We start from the raw sequence: 19,493 nt of genomic DNA, 5'->3' as shown, positions 1-19,493 counted from the left end.
TTTATGTAGTGTTTCATTTTACTTCTCTCTAAACGTGCAGTGTCATTGGGTGGGGAGAAGAACGAAAATAAAGTGGTTAGAGTGGAGATTTGCAAAAGTATCATAGTTTGTCATTTTTCATTCTTTTTCTGTACTGTGATACAAGAAAGTGCAAAGGACAAAAAGAAAGGGTGTACAGCTTGCAAAATGTTGCATTATACATAGGCACAGTGCTAAATCTGACATTTTACCTCGTGCCTCTGCAAGATGCACAGCACTGTTGATAATTCACAGACAAACTTATAAATCAAATCCATTAATGAGATAGTACACCCCACAAAGCAAATGAAAGTAACCTAAACACCATATCCAGTTATGTAGTACATCAACAAAGGTTTAAATAAACACAGAGAAACACACAATATATCTGATGGAATAACATCTAGTCTGCAAACTATATCCAGAGCCAGATTTGCCAAAATGCAGTTTTTATCAGCTGTCTACAGTTGCCTCTCTGTCCTAGTGCCTAATTTGGAACTGTAAAATTGAATTTAAAAATGGTGTCCTTGTTTTTTGTTTTTTTTTCCTTGTCATGAGTGTCAGTTTTGATAGATATTCACAGTTTTGCATTTGGACATCTTAGCTGTAGCACCAGTTTCAGTGGCTATTAACACCCTCAATTCTGCTGTCACCCAGTGCACCTCAAATCTGCATTGACACCTGGCTCACAGCATTTAAACCCTAAGCATTCACGCTCTACATTCAATATTTTCAATATCCAAAGGGTTGTTAACTAAAGTGTAAATTCCTGAACCTATACTGTTAAAACCACAATCTAACCCCCCACTCCCCCACCCAGCCCCCTCTTGATCTCCTAAATATAGCAAAATCTTACTTGTATTCCTGGCTGCTGCTGCTGGCTGTGCTCCTGATCTGCTTGCTTGACTGACATTATCTGAAGGGGTAAATTATAACAATGGTATGTGAGCCAATCTCAATGCTTTCACATAGGAGAGCATTGGATTCTTTGAAAACACAGTATTTACTGCAAAATGCCTGGAGGGAATGATTACACTCACCAGAACAAATACAATAAGCTGTAATACATCATCCTCTCCCTGCACATAGCATTTATATCCTGTGCTCTTCATTCACACATTTCAAACAATATGCGTACCCTGCACTAATACCAAGCTCCCAACTTTCAATTCCTGAAAACTGCATTCAAGATTGCTAAAACCAGCTTGAGAAATGAGTGGGGACCCATCGAAGGGCAAACTATTTAAGTTGTTGTCCATTCTCAGTATACTCTTGTCCCCCGTGTTTATTCTTTTTTTTGTGTGTTCAGACCTTGCACTCTGCATTCACTCCCAGAACACAACATCAACACGCTGCACACATCATGCACCCTTTGCATGCAACATTTGTATCCTGCACTCTGCACTCACACTCAGCATTCAAAATCTGCATACATCATTCAAAACACTCTTCACTCTGCACTCACAACTAAACACATCCACACAATGCATAAAACATTTGTACCTTGCATTCACACCCAGCACACAGCATTCAAACCTTAAACACAATATTCATATCCTGTACTGTGTTCTGATCCAGTAGCAAGGACCCTGCGATCACATGGCCCAGGAGGGGCCCAGGAGGGGCCCAGGAGGGGTCCAGGAGGGCCAGATCAGCGACAGGGAGACTACCTTGGATGCCAAGTAATTCCCCCCATCACGGTCGCCGGCAATCCCATGCCGGAGATCGCGATGGTGGGACTTACTTGACATCCCCTTCTGGGTAATGTGATTGCGCAGGAAAGTCCCCCGGACGGCATGGACATGCTATGCCGCCCGCCGGCGTTTAGAGCCGGGTCCCCAAGGACGGCATAGCACGCCCGCCGTCCTTAAGGGGCTAAGGAGTTAGAAGGACACTCCAGGGACCAAAACAAATTCATCTGAATGAAGTTGTTTTGGTGCCTGGAGGCACTCTTACCTCAAGAGGTTAAACCATTCTCAAATAGTTTTATCCACAAAATTGCCTATATCGGCAATGTTCACTGCCCCCCCATCCGGCATCTGGCTACTGAATTGGCAGATTCAGGAAGCGTGGAGTGCTGCATGCAGGGGCCTGCTGATTGGCTGAGAGTGGTCAGCTGACGCTGTCAGCCAATCAGTGACTCACTATTCACAAAACTTGCTTGGAAAGAAATGTACCTTTTCCAAGCCAGTTTTGTGAATGTTGATTCACTGATAGGCTGAGAGTGTCAGCTGACCACTTTCAGTCAATGAGCGTCGCCCCTGCCCGGCGCCACTCCATGGATACTGAATCTGAAAGAGGTAAGAGTGTCTCCAGGTTCTTAAACTTTATTTAAGTTAGATTAGTTATTTTGGTGTCTCTTTCATAACCTTTCAAAAACTTTCCCAGCCACAGAAGTTAAACTCACAGGTCTATAATTTCTGGGCAGAGATTTTAAGCTCTTTTTAAATATAGGAACCACATCTGCTTTCTTCCAATCCTCTGTTATGTTTCCTCCAAAGAAATTAATCCTGAATGATGAAAAACAGTGGTTCCCTTACTTCCACACTTAGTTCCTTAGTATTTACTGAAGAAAAATAAATCTGTAAATTATAATATAATAAAAATAAAATGTCTGCCTTTTTCTGATCTTCATTTACTAACACTGTAATCTCAGATTACAGTGCACATTTCTGTTTGTTTTTCTTAGAATTTATGTAATTTGAAACATTTTGAGGCTGTTCTTGATCTTTAGCTATCACTTTTTATTTTTTAGTTTAACACATTTAATCACCTTTTTACTTGCCTGTTTGGCTTCCTTGCAGTTTATATATGGCCTCAATTCACACACCCAGATCCAAGCAATACTGAATCTCTCTATTTTTCATCTGCCTGCAATTTTCAGGTAGTGGCTGAAACTTGGATGATACTCCACCTTATTTATTCTAACTTTGTTACCATATTAACATTAGTTACTATAGCATTGTTACTATTTATATCTGCCGTTTGCCACTGTAATTTTCTGTGCATGCAGCTTTTTATTATTATTTTATTGAATGTATTCCACCAATATTTTATGTAGACATTTGCATTTGGTTGGTAAACTTTTCAATAAAACAAATGTTAGCTCTACCCACTCGCTCTCAATCCTTTACCCTCCTTGCTGTAAATACCTACACATAACTGTGTCATCTCCATCCCTGTTACTTAGGCCTCATGTCACACACACAGAAAAAAGCAATACTGAATCTCTCCATTTATCTAAGCATTTCCTGCCCACCCAGGTTCCTACTGAATTTATAGCATACTCCTCCAACTGTTTGAGAGTCTTACTCAATTGCCTCTTCATTTCCTTTACAAATTTACCAGTAGCTGCAACTCTCCGTTAACTTCCTTTAGCCATCACTTCCAAATTCCTCCCTGATACCTCTTCTCTCAAATCCCCATTATATCCTTTAGATTGTAAGCTTACGGGCTGTCTAACTAAGCACCAAGGGCAGACTGACCACTCGGCAGATCGGTCATGGATCGAGGGCCCAAGGCAGTCAAGGGCCCGGTTGTCTGAACAGCCATGATCTCTCTGGCTGGGAATTTCAGAGACCTCCTTAGCAAGAAACTCTAAATTCCACAAACATATTACAGCGATATGTTACAGGGTCTCTGCAACCTATCACAGTGTAAGTGGCCCTTTCCCTTCCCATCTCATCTCATCAAAAACCCATCCTGCTGTCTCTGTGCCAGGTTTCCATGATCTCCTCTGTGGTGCTCTGTGAGAAGAGGCGGGCGGTGAAGTAGCATTACTTCCTGTACTTGCCCTGCTTCTCATTCTAAAGGTAAGGAGCAACCTGTTAGCATGTTCCTTTTTCGAAAGGGACAGGGACCGGATGAGTGACTACGTAATTATTACAATCACTTATATAGCACCAATTATGCTATATATATTCACCTATGTACAAGACGTCTGACACACAGGAACGCAAAATGACAAGCAGCATCCCTGTTGAGATATATAAACTAAAAGTGCTCTCATAGTGTTATAACTTATGTTATACATTGTAGGGTTAAAAGGAGTGTATATAAAGTTTGTTGTTACGCCTCCTTTTCCTCCTGAAACAGGAAGCAGAAACAGTGTTAGTTACAATAAAGACACAGAAGCAAGAAGTACCTGTGTGATTTTCCCCCTCCATTTTATATAAGGTTATTCTTATATACCGGTTATCCTACCCAATAATCAAAATGGCAACAGGTTATGGGCCCAGGAGGGATGCAGGAAACCGATTGAGCAGGCTTTGCTTTGATGGAGATGAAAATAATTATGAACTTTGGGAGACTAAATTCTTGGGACATCTAAGGTTGCTGAAACTCAAAGAAACCATCCTGAGTGTACCTACAGAAAGTGAGGATAAGGATCACAGTAAGAATGAGGAAGCATATGCTGAATTAATTCGATTTTTAGATGATAAAAGTTTGTCTCTGATTACGAGAGAAGCAGCTGATGATGGAAGAAAAGCGCTTAAAATATTAAGAGACTATTATGCAGGTAAAGGAAAGCCCAGTATAATTAGTTTATACACTGAACTAACATCTCTTTAGAAGTCTCTAAATGAGAGTATGACAGACTATATTATACATGCAGAGACAGCTATAACAGCACTGAGAGATGCTGGAGAAACATTAGGTGATGGACTGTTGATTGCAATGATTTTGATAGGTTTGCCTGAATTATTTAAACTGTTTGCCATCCACATTACACAGGGAGATGGAAAAGTAACTTTTTCACAGTTTAAAACAAAGCTAAGAAGTTTTTGGGATACTGAAAAATACTCCACTGGTACAAATGATGATAATGTATTAAAAGTAAGTAACGCTACTCTAAGGTTTAAAGTGAGAGACAACTCTAACATTGTTTGTTACAATTGCAGCCAAAAAGGACACAGGGCCAGAGCGTGTTCAAACATTCAAAATAAAGGTCAATCACTGTGGTCTAGCTATCGCAAGAGCTCAACACACAAATATGCAAATTGCAGACGAAAAAGACAACTGGTGTGGCGCTGAGAAGAGGCAATGCAGAGGTTTGTCTGCTTGACAGCGAGGGTAACCGAGTGATTATGACACTGATGAATGTGTTGTACATACCTTCATACCCTCAAGAAATCTTCTCTGTAGATAAAGCAACAAACAGTGGAGCATCAGTCAGCTTCCAGCAAGGCAGGAATTAACTCATACATAAGAACTGTACCAAATTCACAATTCAGAAGTACAATAGACTTTACTATCTGAATACTTTCGTTGAAAATAATGACAGTTGTCATGGATGTTATGATATTCAAATGTGGCATGAAACGTGCAAAACTACAAAATGTGGCAGAAGGAATGAAAATTAAGGGTAAGATTGCTAAGTCTAATCTAAACTGTGAAGTTTGCACTCAGGGAAAATGTGTTCAGAGTAGGAACAGAGAACCTGATACCAGAGCCACAGCTAGATTAGAGCTAGTACACACTGATTTGGCAGGTCCTATAGACTCAAAAGCTAAAAAGGGTTTCAGATATACAATAGCATTCACTGATGATTACTCTGGTGCTGTATTTGTATATTTTCTGAAAAACAAGAGTGATGCAGTGGTTGCCACTGAAAGGCTTAAAGGACCACTATAGTGCCAGAAAAACATACTCGTTTTCCTGGCACTATAGTGCCCTGAGGGTGCCGCCACCCTCAGGGACCCCCTCCCGCCGGGCTCTGGAGAAAGGAAGGGGTTAAAATCTTACCTTTCTCCAGCGCCGGGTGGGAAGCTTTCCTCCTCCTCTCCTCCTTCCTCGCGACGTCATTGGCTGAATGCGCATGCGCGTCAGGAGCCGCGTGCGCATTCAGCCGGTCGCATAGGAAAGCATTTACAATGCTTTCCTATGGACGCTGGCGTCTTCTCACTGTGATTTTCACAGTGAGAAGCACGCAAGCGCCTCTAGCGGCTTTCAATCAGACAGCCACTAGAGGCTCTAGAGGCTGGATTAACCCTCAGTATAAACATAGCAGTTTCTCTGAAACTGCTATGTTTATATAAAAAAGGGTTAATCCTAGAGTGACCAGGCACCCAGACCACTTCATTAAGCTGAAGTGGTCTGGGTGCCTAGAGTGGTCCTTTAATACTGATACAGTTCTATATAGAGTCTTAAAACGTATAAGATCAGACAATGGTACTGAGTTCACAGCAAATAGTTTTAAGTCACTGTTAAGTAAGCTAAGCATAAGACATGAAACCTCGGCACCTTACTCACCCCATCAGAATTGGACTGCTGAGAGAAATTGGAGAACACTATTTGAAATGGCCAGATGTCTGTTAATCGAGAGTAAATTACCAAAATAATTATGGACATATGCAGTAATGACTGCTGCTCAAATCAGAAACAGGTGTTTTAACAACCGTTTAGCACAAACTCCATATTACCTTTTGAAAGGCAGAAAGCCTAATATTTCTAAGATGAGAGTTTTTGTGTCAGAATGTTTTGCATACAAGTTTGACAGAGAGAAACTAGACTCAAAATGTGAGAGAGGGATTTTTATTGGATATGACAAAAACAGCCCCTCTTACCTAGTTTTTTACCCAGGCACAGGAAAGGTTCTTAATCACAGGCTTGTGAAGTTTATCACAAAAGAGTTTTTGAAAGACAGACTCAAACGGATTTGTTAGATGCTGATGAGGATTGCTATAGAGTGAGTTATGCCCCCCCTATAACAAAAACCATTGAGACTGGAATTGAGTGTCCAGATATGATCCAAATTTCTGAAATAGAAGCTTTAGGAAATGAGAACAATGGTCAGGCAGGTAATGACCATAGTACACGTTACCCTAAAAGAGACAGAGAAACTCCTCAGTACTTGGAGGTGTTTCAGATTTTGAATGTGATGATCAGTTACTAACAAACATTGATTACTGTTACAAGGTGTTTGATGTACCACAAACCTTTAAAGATGCTATAAGTTCACCTCAGTCACAAAATTGGCTTAATGCTATGACATAGGAAATAGATTCACTGAAGGAAAATTACACATTCATTTTGACTACTTTACCAGATGGTAAATGTTCACTGGGGGGTAGATGGGTGCATGCAGTGAAAAGCAATGATGGTCTTGTTTCTGCAGATATCAAAGCCAATTTGGAGAACTTGGAGGATGCTCCAAGAAAGAAAACAGTCAAGCTCTGTACACATCCATGCAGGAGTCCATGCAGAGTGTGGTAAACAACATGGAGTCTCAGTTAAAAGAATTTAAGATGATTATTCAAGTTAAGGACTCAGAGTTGCTCCAACTAGAGGGTCAAAAAAAGTTGCTCAATAAACAAACAGAGTGTCACATCCTGCTCTGTTCTACGGATATGTCTGCCTTGGCTTCTGGTATCCAGAACTATTTTTACAATTCTTGTTTAGTTTTTCTTGGTTTTTCTGGTTTTCTATTCCATGTCTGGTTTTCTTTATGCTGGGTTTTCTGGGTTTATTTCTTTATTCCGTTCCTGGAATTCCCAGTCTCCTGGATTCCTTTATATGTTTGTTTTATGTTGCCACACCCGTTCCTTTTCCATTTATCCTTTTGTTTCAGTTGGTTCCTGCAGGCAGTTGCCACAAGTCCTCTGCCCCTTTCTTGCAGGTAAGTGCTGTGTGTGTTTTATTATTGTTTAGTCATGCATATCTAGATAGATTAGGAACCGTAATTGGAGGACTTTGACGCAGTGGTGGGCTGCATACATCTTGGCCATTTATGTATGTCTAAATCTCAAATGTTTTACATATATATGCCTTAGTTATGTCTCCTCTTGTTTTGTCTTGTATATCTTGTCTTGTTTTATTTTGTCTTTTATTCCCAGTTCATGTACTGTCCTGTCCTGTTCTTGTTTTCCTCATGTCTTGTGTACATGTTCTGCTTTCTGTCCTGCTCCGGTTTTGGGTTCTCCTAGTTTTGTCTTGTTTTCTTGTTAGGTGCCTGTCCTAGTCTTGCCTTATTTCTGTACTGGATACATATCTGCTGCAGAACCTCCCTATTCAGATCCTGGGAGGTCTGCATATTGTCATCTGGCACCTGGGATCCGCAGAAGCTGCATCAGGGCCCTGGTATTTTGCTGCACAAACGCTGGTGCTCAACACCAGGGGGCGTATGGTTACCCTGTACCAGGCCCTGAATATCCATTTCCACAAAGTGACTCCTAATATCAAGATCAGGCAAACTGGGTCCCAGTCATCGAACCGCCACCCCTGACACAGAGGATATCAAACAGCTGAATACAGCAATAGAGATCCTACAGAAGGAAGAGTGAAAGCCAATGTACAACCTTTAACCCCTTAAGGACCAAACTTCTGGAATAAAATGGAATCGTGACATGTCACACATGTCATGTGTCCTTAAGGGGTTAAGAGTGACACAGGATATAGAATGAAGCAAACAGGATTCAAGAACTTTGATGCCAAACAAAGATTCTTTCCACCAGGATTCTAGGTTGAACAACTAAGAGGTGAATCTAGCATTGAAAAATTCAGAACTGACAAGATGGTAGCAGATGTTATGACTAAGCCTGCAACAAAGTCCAAGTTAGAAAAGTTTTTGAGTTGTATGTTTGGAATATTTGAATATGCAAAAAATAAATATAAAAAAATTACAACAGAGTAAGCATGTCAATAAATTTGCTTTATTTCTTTATTTTAATGTGGAGTGTCAGCAAGGGTTACCCTATCAAAATACTTTTATTAAAACACTCTTTCTGGTTGGATTAACCAGCGTCCATAGTAAAAGTATATCTGGCTGTGTGTAGGGCCTTTGCAGATGTGGGAGCCATGGCTGTGCGACTTTCACACAGCCATTCTGGGTGCTGGGATGCGAACTCATAATATCTGTGTGAGAGCCATACAAAAAATGAGTAGTAGTAAATACCTGCACCTAGATCTCAGGGCAGGACCCTCTTTTCCTTTTGTATCTGTCTGTTTATACTGTACGTTCTCCCCTAATTGTACTATACTGCTGAATATGTTGGCACCTTATTAATGCCAGCAATAAAAAAAAATAAAAAATGTAGGATTCCTCTGATTTGTCTAATTTAAGTGCTTCAAATTCCCTATTCTTGTTTTTTATTTCTTGATTTATTTTCTACTAAGCCACAATTGTTTCAGTGTTTCTTTTATTTTTATGACCAAGCGGCATATAGTGAGAAGTGTACTTTCTAATAACTGTTTGAAGATACTCCGTATATCCTCCATGTTTTTTCATGAAATAGTCTATGCCAGTCAATACTTTTCAGAGCTGCCCTTATCTTGTTGAAATTGGCCTTGTTAAAATTACCTGTTTCAGCACATCCCATGTACATTTGCTTTTTTAAGTTTATAACCATTTCCCAAGCGCTCCCTTACTTGAATGTTTGAGACTAGATCAACATTGTTTGTGATAACAAGATCCAGACAATAATCTTTTCTATTTGGTGTTTCTACCAATTGTTATATGAGGTTGAGCTGAACTACTAGTCCTCCTACGTCTGGTTAATTATACTCTCCAATAATTAACGTGTTACCCAGATGTTCTTCATACGCTCTATCAATACTAGGTGGTTTGTTGCATGTTCCAACCAATAGATGATTTTCACTCTTTTGACCTAAGCAGATATCTCCCCATAAGGTTTCCACATTTCCCATGCGTTTCTTGTCACATACCACCGATAATAGACAAAAATCACGAAATCCCTGCGTCCATTCTCTGAATGCTTTTTTGGCTATATAAAGTATATATTTTTTGTAAAACAGATTTACAGTGGCAAATCTGTAAATTCTGTACAGTGGGGGCACCCTCAGGGCACTATAGTGCCAGGAAAACGAGTATGTTTTCCTGGCACTATAGTGGTCCTTTAACATCAGTCAACATACTGTGTATATTCCTGTACATGCATCATTCTAATGAGATTATCTAGTCAATTAATTCATAGACATGTAAATAGTCAGCATTTACAGCAGTGTGATACATAGCAATCCTTATCTGAAACATGCAGATTGTATACACTACGATAAGGCTAGACTGTTCAAAGTACGATCATGGCTCAATACCCTATTTTACATTTACACAGTTATAGAGTATATATAATCATTGTCCCTGTTTTACATTATTATGTAAAGACTCTTAATTCACTAAAGTTTGGCTTGTTGAGAATTCAAATTGCAAATAACATTCTAGGTCAATATAGCCATATTGTTTATAATTTGCTGTGTTGTCAAAAAGAAAATGTTTATTTTGAATGCTGAAAAATTCACACTTAGAGATGTCGCGAACATAAAATTTTCAGTTCGCGAACGGTGAACGCGAACTTCCGCAAATGTTCGCAAACGGGCGAACCGGGCGAACCGCCATAGACTTCGATAGGCAGGCGAATTTTAAAACCCACAGGGACTCTTTCTGGCCACAATAGTGATGGAAAAGTTGTTTTAAGGGGACTAACACCTGGACTGTGGCATGCCGGAGGGGGATCCATGGCAAAACTCCCATGGAAAATTACATAGTTGATGCAGAGTCTGTTTTTAATCCATAAAGGGCATAAATCACCTAACATTCCTAAATTGTTTGGAATAACGTGCTTTAAAACATCAGGTGTGACGTTGTATCGATCAGGTAGTGTAAGGGTTACGCCCGTTTCACAGTGACAGACCAAACTCCCCATTTAACGCACCGCAAACAATCCATTTGCACAACCGCAAACTCCCCATTTGCACAAGGTTGGATACCAAGCTAGCCATGTCCCGTTCCTTGTCCTCACTGATGACAACATCATCATCATCACACCTTACGTCCATGTGTGTAATGCTGCCTGACTGAGACACATCCCTGTTATCTACATCCTCTGGCAATAATAGTTGCGCATCACTCATTTCTTCCAACTGATGTGTAAATAACTCCTCTGACAGATCAAGTGAAGCGGCTGTGGTGCTAGTGTTGGTGGTGGCGGCAGGCGGGCGAGTGGTAACTTGAGAGGTGCCCGAAGCTTAGCTTTAGGAGGATGGTGCGTCAAGGTTCCCAGCGGAAGCTGTAGAAGATTGGGTGTCCTGTGTTAGCCAGTCAACTATGTCCTCAGAACTTTTCGAGTTCAGGGTACGTGGCCTCTGAACACGGGGCATTATTCTAGGGCCAAAGGGAATTACAGCACCATGACCACGACGGCCCCTGCGGGGTGACCTGCCTCTGCCTGTAATTTTTTTTTCGATTAGTGGTACTATGCGTGCAAGCTACTGTGACAACAGATATGAGTGGCACTGTGCACTGGCAGAAGTTGGCAGAGTAGACGCTGTAGGCCTGACACACACGCTTGCAGACAATTTTTTTTTTTTTTTTTAAATGTACACTACTGTTACACCAGATATGAGTTGCACTGGTGTGACACTGTGCCCTGGCAGGCCCTGAAACGCACACGTGTGAAGGAAACTGACTGCTATTATATTACAGTCAAAAAAGTTTTTTTTCTTTTTTAATGCAAGCTATTGTGACACCAGATATGAGTGGTGGCACTGGGCAAGTGGGCACAGTATACGCTGTGAGCCTGACACACACGCTGTCAGGCAGGCAACTGCAATTAGATTACACACAAAAAAAGCAGACTGATATTCTAGCCCTAAAAGGGGCTTTTTGGGGTGCTGTCCTTACAGCAGAGATCAGATGAGTCCTTCAGGACTGTAGTGGACACTGAATACACTAGCCTAGCTATCGATTTCCCTATTAAATCAGCAGCAGCTACACTGTCCCTCCTCTCACTAAGAATGCAGCTTCCGGGGGACGGGGCCTAGCTGTCATGGAGGAAAGACGCACTTTGTGTGAGCTCCCTCAATATCTCACTTTAACCCCTTAAGGACCAAACTTCTGGAATAAAAGGGAATCATGACATGTCATACATGTCATGTGTCCTTAAGGGGTTAAGCAGCTATCAACAAGCGAATTTCACCCCAGAAGGGGATGATCCAGCAATGTTGCTCCTACCTGACCGACCCGACATGCTTAATAGCGGTCAGCAACTCGACAGAGCCTTATTTACCTCCGCGTGGCAAGTGTGGCCTAGTACTCACCGGGCTGGAGAGGTGGCCGGTCTCCCCATCCTGGGATGCCCAGGAGCAGCTACTTCCTGGCAGGAGCTCCATTACCCCCCCCCCCTCGGACCGGTGGGGGTTATCCCGGTCCACCCCTGAGAGGCTGTCTGGAGCTAATGGACGCACAGAGCACAGCCGCCCAGGCTGACATACTCATCTGCGACTCTCCCAATATGGCGGCAGCCGCGTGTCCTCCTGGTACCAGCAAAGCATGGCAAGACCCTTTAATCAATTTTGGAAGCAAATAACAAGCAGGAAGCCCCAACAAGCTCCACCACAGCCTCAACAAGCTCCACCAAAGCTAAGCGAAGCAGTCCCCATTAAAATCCACCAACGCAAAAGGCGTCGAAGACGGGACCGGAGGCACAAACAGAAATGCAGAGCCTGCCCCACGTCAAGCACTCGCCTCCACCTTAAGCCACCACAATCCCACACTGGACGTGAAGCACCACCGGGACAGATCTGACCACCCAACAAAACAAGCTTCCACCACCTCAAGCCGCGAATCCGGCACTCAGCCAGAGACTTGCCTTTGTTGTTCCAGGTATCAGGGACTCCCAGGGTCTGCATCTGGCGCCCAGAAGGGATCGGATGAGCACAAGCAGTAAACAGCAGTCTGCCAAGCATGTCCCACTATAGCCGATCCTCCACACCATGCCTTTGATCACATGAACTGCTCTCTGCACATTAACTAATCATAAAGAAGCAAGCGTTTAAACATGTCATTATTACACCTCCTAAAGAGTTTATTGTCGTAGTTCCTTACATGCCTTTACCTTAACCATTCATGTATTATGTTATTCACTAGTCTCATCTCATGGGGCGACTCACACTTGATTTATAACTACTGGTGGAGCTGCTGATATAAATACACAGTTGATAACGTGCAAGCTACACCCTAAACATGACAGCCATCTTTCACAACAATGTACTGCTATATACTCATACCCTCAGTGCAACTAGCCATGATATACGCACGTTCAGGCTAGCATGCTCAAATATAACACACTTCTGTCTAAAAAAATAAAATAAAATACAAAAAAAAAAAAAAGAATGCAGCTTCCGAATGAATCTAAAATGGATGCTGTCCAGGAGGTGGGAGGGTCTGGGAGGGAGGGTCTGCTGCTGATTGGCTGGAATGTGTCTGCTGACTGTGAGGTACGGGGTCAAAGTTTACTCAATGATGACGAATAGGGGGCGGACCGAACATCGCATATGTTCGCCATCCGTGGCGAACGCGAACAAGCTATGTTCGCCAGGAACTATTCGCCAGCGAACTATTCGGGACATCTCTATTCACACTATAATGAATAAATCTCTGATTCAAATCTGTGGCCTGCTGTATTCCATTCCAAGTGCAGAATTGGAAGCATGTTGCCATGTGTCTCTGTTTTAAACCCAAATCCCTCTTTTTCATCTTAATGTTCCCTTTTTCGTGGAGCTCCATGTTGTTTTTGTGTCTTATTGTGTAACAGAGCTCCACAGCAATAATACTCACTGTAATGTGTCTTTAAACTGCAAAACATGTTTAGAAATCAGTTTGTGTAAATAAGATACATATTTTTTGTTCTACATTACATTTTAATGGTAATAATTTTTATTAGTAAGTCACCTAAAATTTCTCAGAAAAGCCCCACCCCTTGCCACACCCTCTAATATACATCATACAACCATGCATGTTAAACCCTCTAAAAAAAGAGCCCTTCATCAATTGATATTGGAAATAAATTAATATTTCGGCTGCATTCTTTGCTAAATTTGGTCATTCTGAGCTTATAAATTGTACATTATTTTACTGAAAGTCCAGGATTATCACTGAGCCATGTAACAGTATTTTAACATGAGCTTTCATTGTATCAAACTTTTCCAGCTACCAGGGGGTCTCCTGGCATTTGTCAACACCACTCTGCCTAATTTATCTCTTTTTAACCCATTGTTTCCCATCCAGAATAGCTGACCTTAATCATTTGCTTCTTACAAGCAATAAACGTAACTCTAGTAACTGAATTGCAGTTCTCCCTTTGACTTTTTTAAGTATTGAATAGTATTGAATAGAATCGAATCTATCCTTTAATTAAAAAAAGTGAAAGTGGAAAAGTAAAAATGTTTGTTTGCTCCTACAGGCGATGCTCACAGAAATAAAGCAATAACAAGTCAGACTAGTCACGGTACCTCTGTATATGAAATGGATTGCCTGCATTTCCCTGATGTAGAAAGGATAGGGTGTATTTGACTTGGATTACAAGCAAAAAACTAAAGTTGAATGTGTGTCACCATATACTCAGTTGTTATATTCATACTTACTCATTGGTTAAAGTATATACATAGGTAGGTGGCACCACCATTTAAGCAATGAAAGTGGCACTAACACTGTCTGTGGACCTTGCAGAATTTGTGACATTGCAGTCTGATGGCCAGTAGGGCAGGTAAAGGTAAATCTACTTACCTGTACCTGATCCTCATGGGAGCGGCCATTTTCTATTAGCTGGTCCTCTTCAGCATGCGTGAGAGTACAGTATTAAGGTCTCTGGAGGATCTCACAAGATCATAGGATTCTCCATAGACTACTGAGGTATTGACACTTCTGGGAGTGGTGGCTTAGCCCAGTGTGTAGAAGTGTCAGGCGTAGAAAATATAGAGAGACAAAGTAGTCCCTTTATTTTCTTCTGTACATCTCCTGACTGGGCTGGAATTTCTGTAACATTCCAACACAGTCAAAATAAGTATTTTACAAAGATTTTATCTTTATGAAATACTCATTTTTGAGGGGGTGGTAACAGTGCTGCTTTAACTACATTAGAAGAGCAAAAGTAAAAAATATTTTTTCACGAGGTATTACTTTACAGAAAGGATAGTGGACGCATGGAACAGTGAGGGAGTTTAAGCATGCGTGGGATAGGCATAAGGTTATCTTAGACATAAGATAAGGCCAGGGACTAATAAAAGTATTAAAAAAATTGGGCAGACTAGATGGGCCAAACGGTTCTTATCTGCCGTCACATTCTATGTTAAACGGCTAATTGGGGGCTGGGTTGAGTCGGGGTGCCCACTTTGGAGAATGTGGTGGAGAAACCTTTGCCAGTGTGATGCAATTAAATATGAATGTTGCAACACTACATTTAAGTTAAAAAAAAAGATTAAGCAAAAAACAACTATAAACCCATGTTTAGTTTCCATCAATTACTGTATTATAAAATATATTATTTTTTATTAGAGATCACCCTAGACCAGTGGTTCCCAACATTTTTTCACTTGAGTACCCTTTGGCATGCCATTTCCATAAATTGTACCCCTACCCTTAGCAAAATGTTAGTAATAATTATTGCATTGCATTTATTTTAAATGTATACATTTTCCTCTGTCCCATCTCCCATTTTTCCCCTCCCTATGCTCCCCCTGCCCAAGACTCTCCCTGACTCTCCTCTGACCCAGGCTCTTCCTGTTTCTCCTCTGCCCCAAGCTCCCCCTGCTACTCCTCTGCCCCAGACACACAATCTGTTACACATTCAAACAAATACATACACACATATAGATACAGATACACAGACACACCTGCAGACGCAGATGCAAGCACTGGCACACATGCAGATACACAGAGACACACAAACGGACACAGAGATAAACACACAGACATACATATACTCACAAACATGCACATACAGAGACACATATATACATACAATGACACACTTAAGGATATATACCTTGACACACATACAGATACACAGATACACATATACTTATCCTGACACACAGATACATACCCTGACACACAAAAATACACACAGATACATACCCTGATACACAGATACACAGACATACATACAGGTACACAGACACACACATGCAGATACACAGAGATACACACACTGACACAGAGAGACACACACTGAAACACAGACACATACTGACACACATATGCTTACTGTGACCTTTATGGGCAAAGCAACACAGTCCTCTAGGGTAACAGGCATAGAACAACAGTCTCTGGTGCAAAAATGGTGTGGTTTATTTATAACGTGCACAAAATCCATACAGCAATCAGTTTGTTCAAAACTGCAGCACAACAGAAAGGAAAATCTACAAAATAAATCCTAGCTCAAATTTGAGCACTAACTAAACATAAAGAAATGTCCCTTACTCACCAGGGTAATAAACTACACAAATCAAAAATAAGCATTGGTTTCACCAACCTTTAGCACATTGTTTAGATGCTGCTCTGCACAGACCAGCTCTCTCTCTGCAGGTCAGATTGTATCTCTCTCCTCTCTGCTCTGAGACCTGCTAATTAAAGCCTCAGCAGTTGCTAATTGGGCAGGTGAATGAGTATAGACTATGGAGGATTCTGGGTCCTAGATACCTTCCTTCTATTACCCTCCCATAGACTCTGTCACATATCCCCCCCCACCAGCTTAGACCCATCGGTCGTAGCGACCTTTGACGGCAAACAATGGACTCTGGATTAGAGATCACCCTAGACCAGTGGTTCCCAACATTTTTTCACTTGAGTACCCTTTGGCATACCATTTCCATAAATTGTACCCCTCACATTAGCAAAATGTTAGTAATAATTATAGTTGCATTTATTTTAAATGTATACATTTTCCTCTGTCCCATCTCCCATTTTTCCCCTCCCTATGCTCCCCCTGCCCAAGACTCTCCCTGACTCTCCTCTGACCCAGGCTCTTCCTGTTTCTCCTCTGCCCCAAGCTCCCCCTGCTACTCCTCTGCCCCAGACACACAATCTGTTACACATTCAAACAAATACATACACACATATAGATACAGATACACAGACACACCTGCAGACGCAGATGCAAGCACTGGCACACATGCAGATACACAGAGACACACAAACGGACACAGAGATAAACACACAGACATACATATACTCACAAACATGCACATACAGAGACACATATATACATACAATGACACACTTAAGGATATATACCTTGACACACATACAGATACACAGATACACATATACTTATCCTGACACACAGATACATACCCTGACACACAAAAATACACACAGATACATACCCTGATACACAGATACACAGACATACATACAGGTAGACAGACACACACATGCAGATACACAGAGATACACACACTGACACAGAGAGACACACACTGAAACACAGACACATACTGACACACATATGCTTACTGTGACCTTTATGGGCAAAGCAACACAGTCCTCTAGGGTAACAGGCATAGAACAACAGTCTCTGGTGCAAAAATGTTGTGGTTTATTTTTAACGTGCACAAAATCCATACAGCAATCAGTTTGTTCAAAACTGCAGCACAACAGAAAGGAAAATCTACAAAATAAATCCTAGCTCAAATTTGAGCACTAACTAAACATAAAGAAATGTCCCTTACTCACCAGGGTAATAAACTACACAAATCAAAAATAAGCATTGGTTTCACCAACCTTTAGCACATTGTTTAGATGCTGCTCTGCACAGACCAGCTCTCTCTCTGCAGGTCAGATTGTATCTCTCTCCTCTCTGCTCTGAGACCTGCTAATTAAAGCCTCAGCAGTTGCTAATTGGGCAGGTGAATGAGTATAGACTATGGAGGATTCTGGGTCCTAGATACCTTCCTTCTATTACCCTCCCATAGACTCTGTCACATTACCCTGACACACATGCAGAAACACAGACACATGGATACAATCACTGATACACGTAAGGATACATACCCTGACACACAGATACACATCTTGGCACACAGGTACATGCCCTTACACACACTGACACACATACAGACACATACCCTGATACACACACTGACACACAGGTAGACACACTGACTCACAGATACACACTCTGACACACATGCAGATACTCTGACACACATGTAGATACACAGACACACATGTAGATACACAGACACACATGTAGATACACAGAGACACATGCAGATACACAGAGACACACACACTGACACAGAAAAACATACACTGACACACATACAGATACATACCCTGACATACATACCCTGACACACAAATACACACCCTGATACACAGATACACACTGACACACATATACATACCCTGATACACATGCAGATACACAGACACATAGATATATACACTGACACACATACAGACACATACCCTGACACACATACAGATACACACCTAGACACACAGACACACTGACACACAGATACACACTCTGACACACATGCAGATACACAGAGGCACGCACACTGGCAAAGAGATACAAACACTGACACACCAATACATATACTGACAAACATGCAGATACAAAGACAAAGACATATATACATACGCTGACACACATACAGATACACACATTGACACACAGATACAGACACTGACACACAGATTCACATTCTCACGGACAGATACTTATCCTGCTACACAGATACATACCCTGACACACAGATACACACAATTACATACCCTGATACACAGATGCACACACTGACACAGAGATACACACTCTGACACACAGATACATACCCTGACACACATTCAGATACACAGACACATAGTTACATAGTTATATAGCTGAAAAGAGACTTGCGTCCATCAAGTTCAGCCTTCCTCACATATGTTTTTGCTGTTGATCCAAAAGGAGGCAAAAAACCCAGTCTGATGCGCTTCCAATTTTGCAACAATCTAGGAAATAAAATCCTTCTTAACCTCAAAATGGCAATCAGATATCTCCTTGGATCAAGCAGCTAATACCCCACTAATTAGAAATTGTATCCCTGTATGTTATGTTTTTGCAAATATGTATCCGATTGCAGTTTAAACATCTGTACAGACTCTGATAAAACCACATCTTTAGGCAGAGAATTCCACATCCTTCTAGTTCTTACTGTAAAAAAACAAAAATTTTCTTTGCCTTAGACTAAATCTTCTTTCTTCCAGTCTAAATGTGTGACCTCGTTGTCAGGGTACCTGTGGTCTCTACCTCCGAAAGAGGTAGAGACTTAGCTGTTCCTCCATCCAGACGGTCTGATGGCTCCCTTCCCCGCGGTCTATCCGGTCATGCTAGGCCGGCCGCGAGGGAGTGACTGCCTTTTACAGCATCTAGGCAGGAAGTAGTCATCAGGACACTCCCCCAGAACAACCTGTCAGTCAATGGCTGCAGGACCAATCAGGACGCCTTGGGGGCGTGGTTACTGCTCTGAACAGGGTATTTAACAGAGCTTCTTTCATTAGCTCATTGCCCTGTCGTGGTTCTAGCTTGTTCTAGTCACTCAGTGCTTGTGTATTCTATTATCCCTTTTGGTTTTGACCCGGCTTGTTTACCTTACTCTGCTTATCTCTGTTACCCTTGATTCGGCTTGTCTCTCGCTTACCTGTCTTCTGTTACCCTCGACCTCGGCTTGTCTTTGACCATTCTATACTG

The sequence above is a fragment of the Pelobates fuscus genome, chromosome 1 (genome assembly GCF_036172605.1).
Source record: "Pelobates fuscus isolate aPelFus1 chromosome 1, aPelFus1.pri, whole genome shotgun sequence".
NCBI lineage: Eukaryota > Metazoa > Chordata > Amphibia > Anura > Pelobatidae > Pelobates > Pelobates fuscus.
This window is presented reverse-complemented; position numbering follows the sequence as displayed.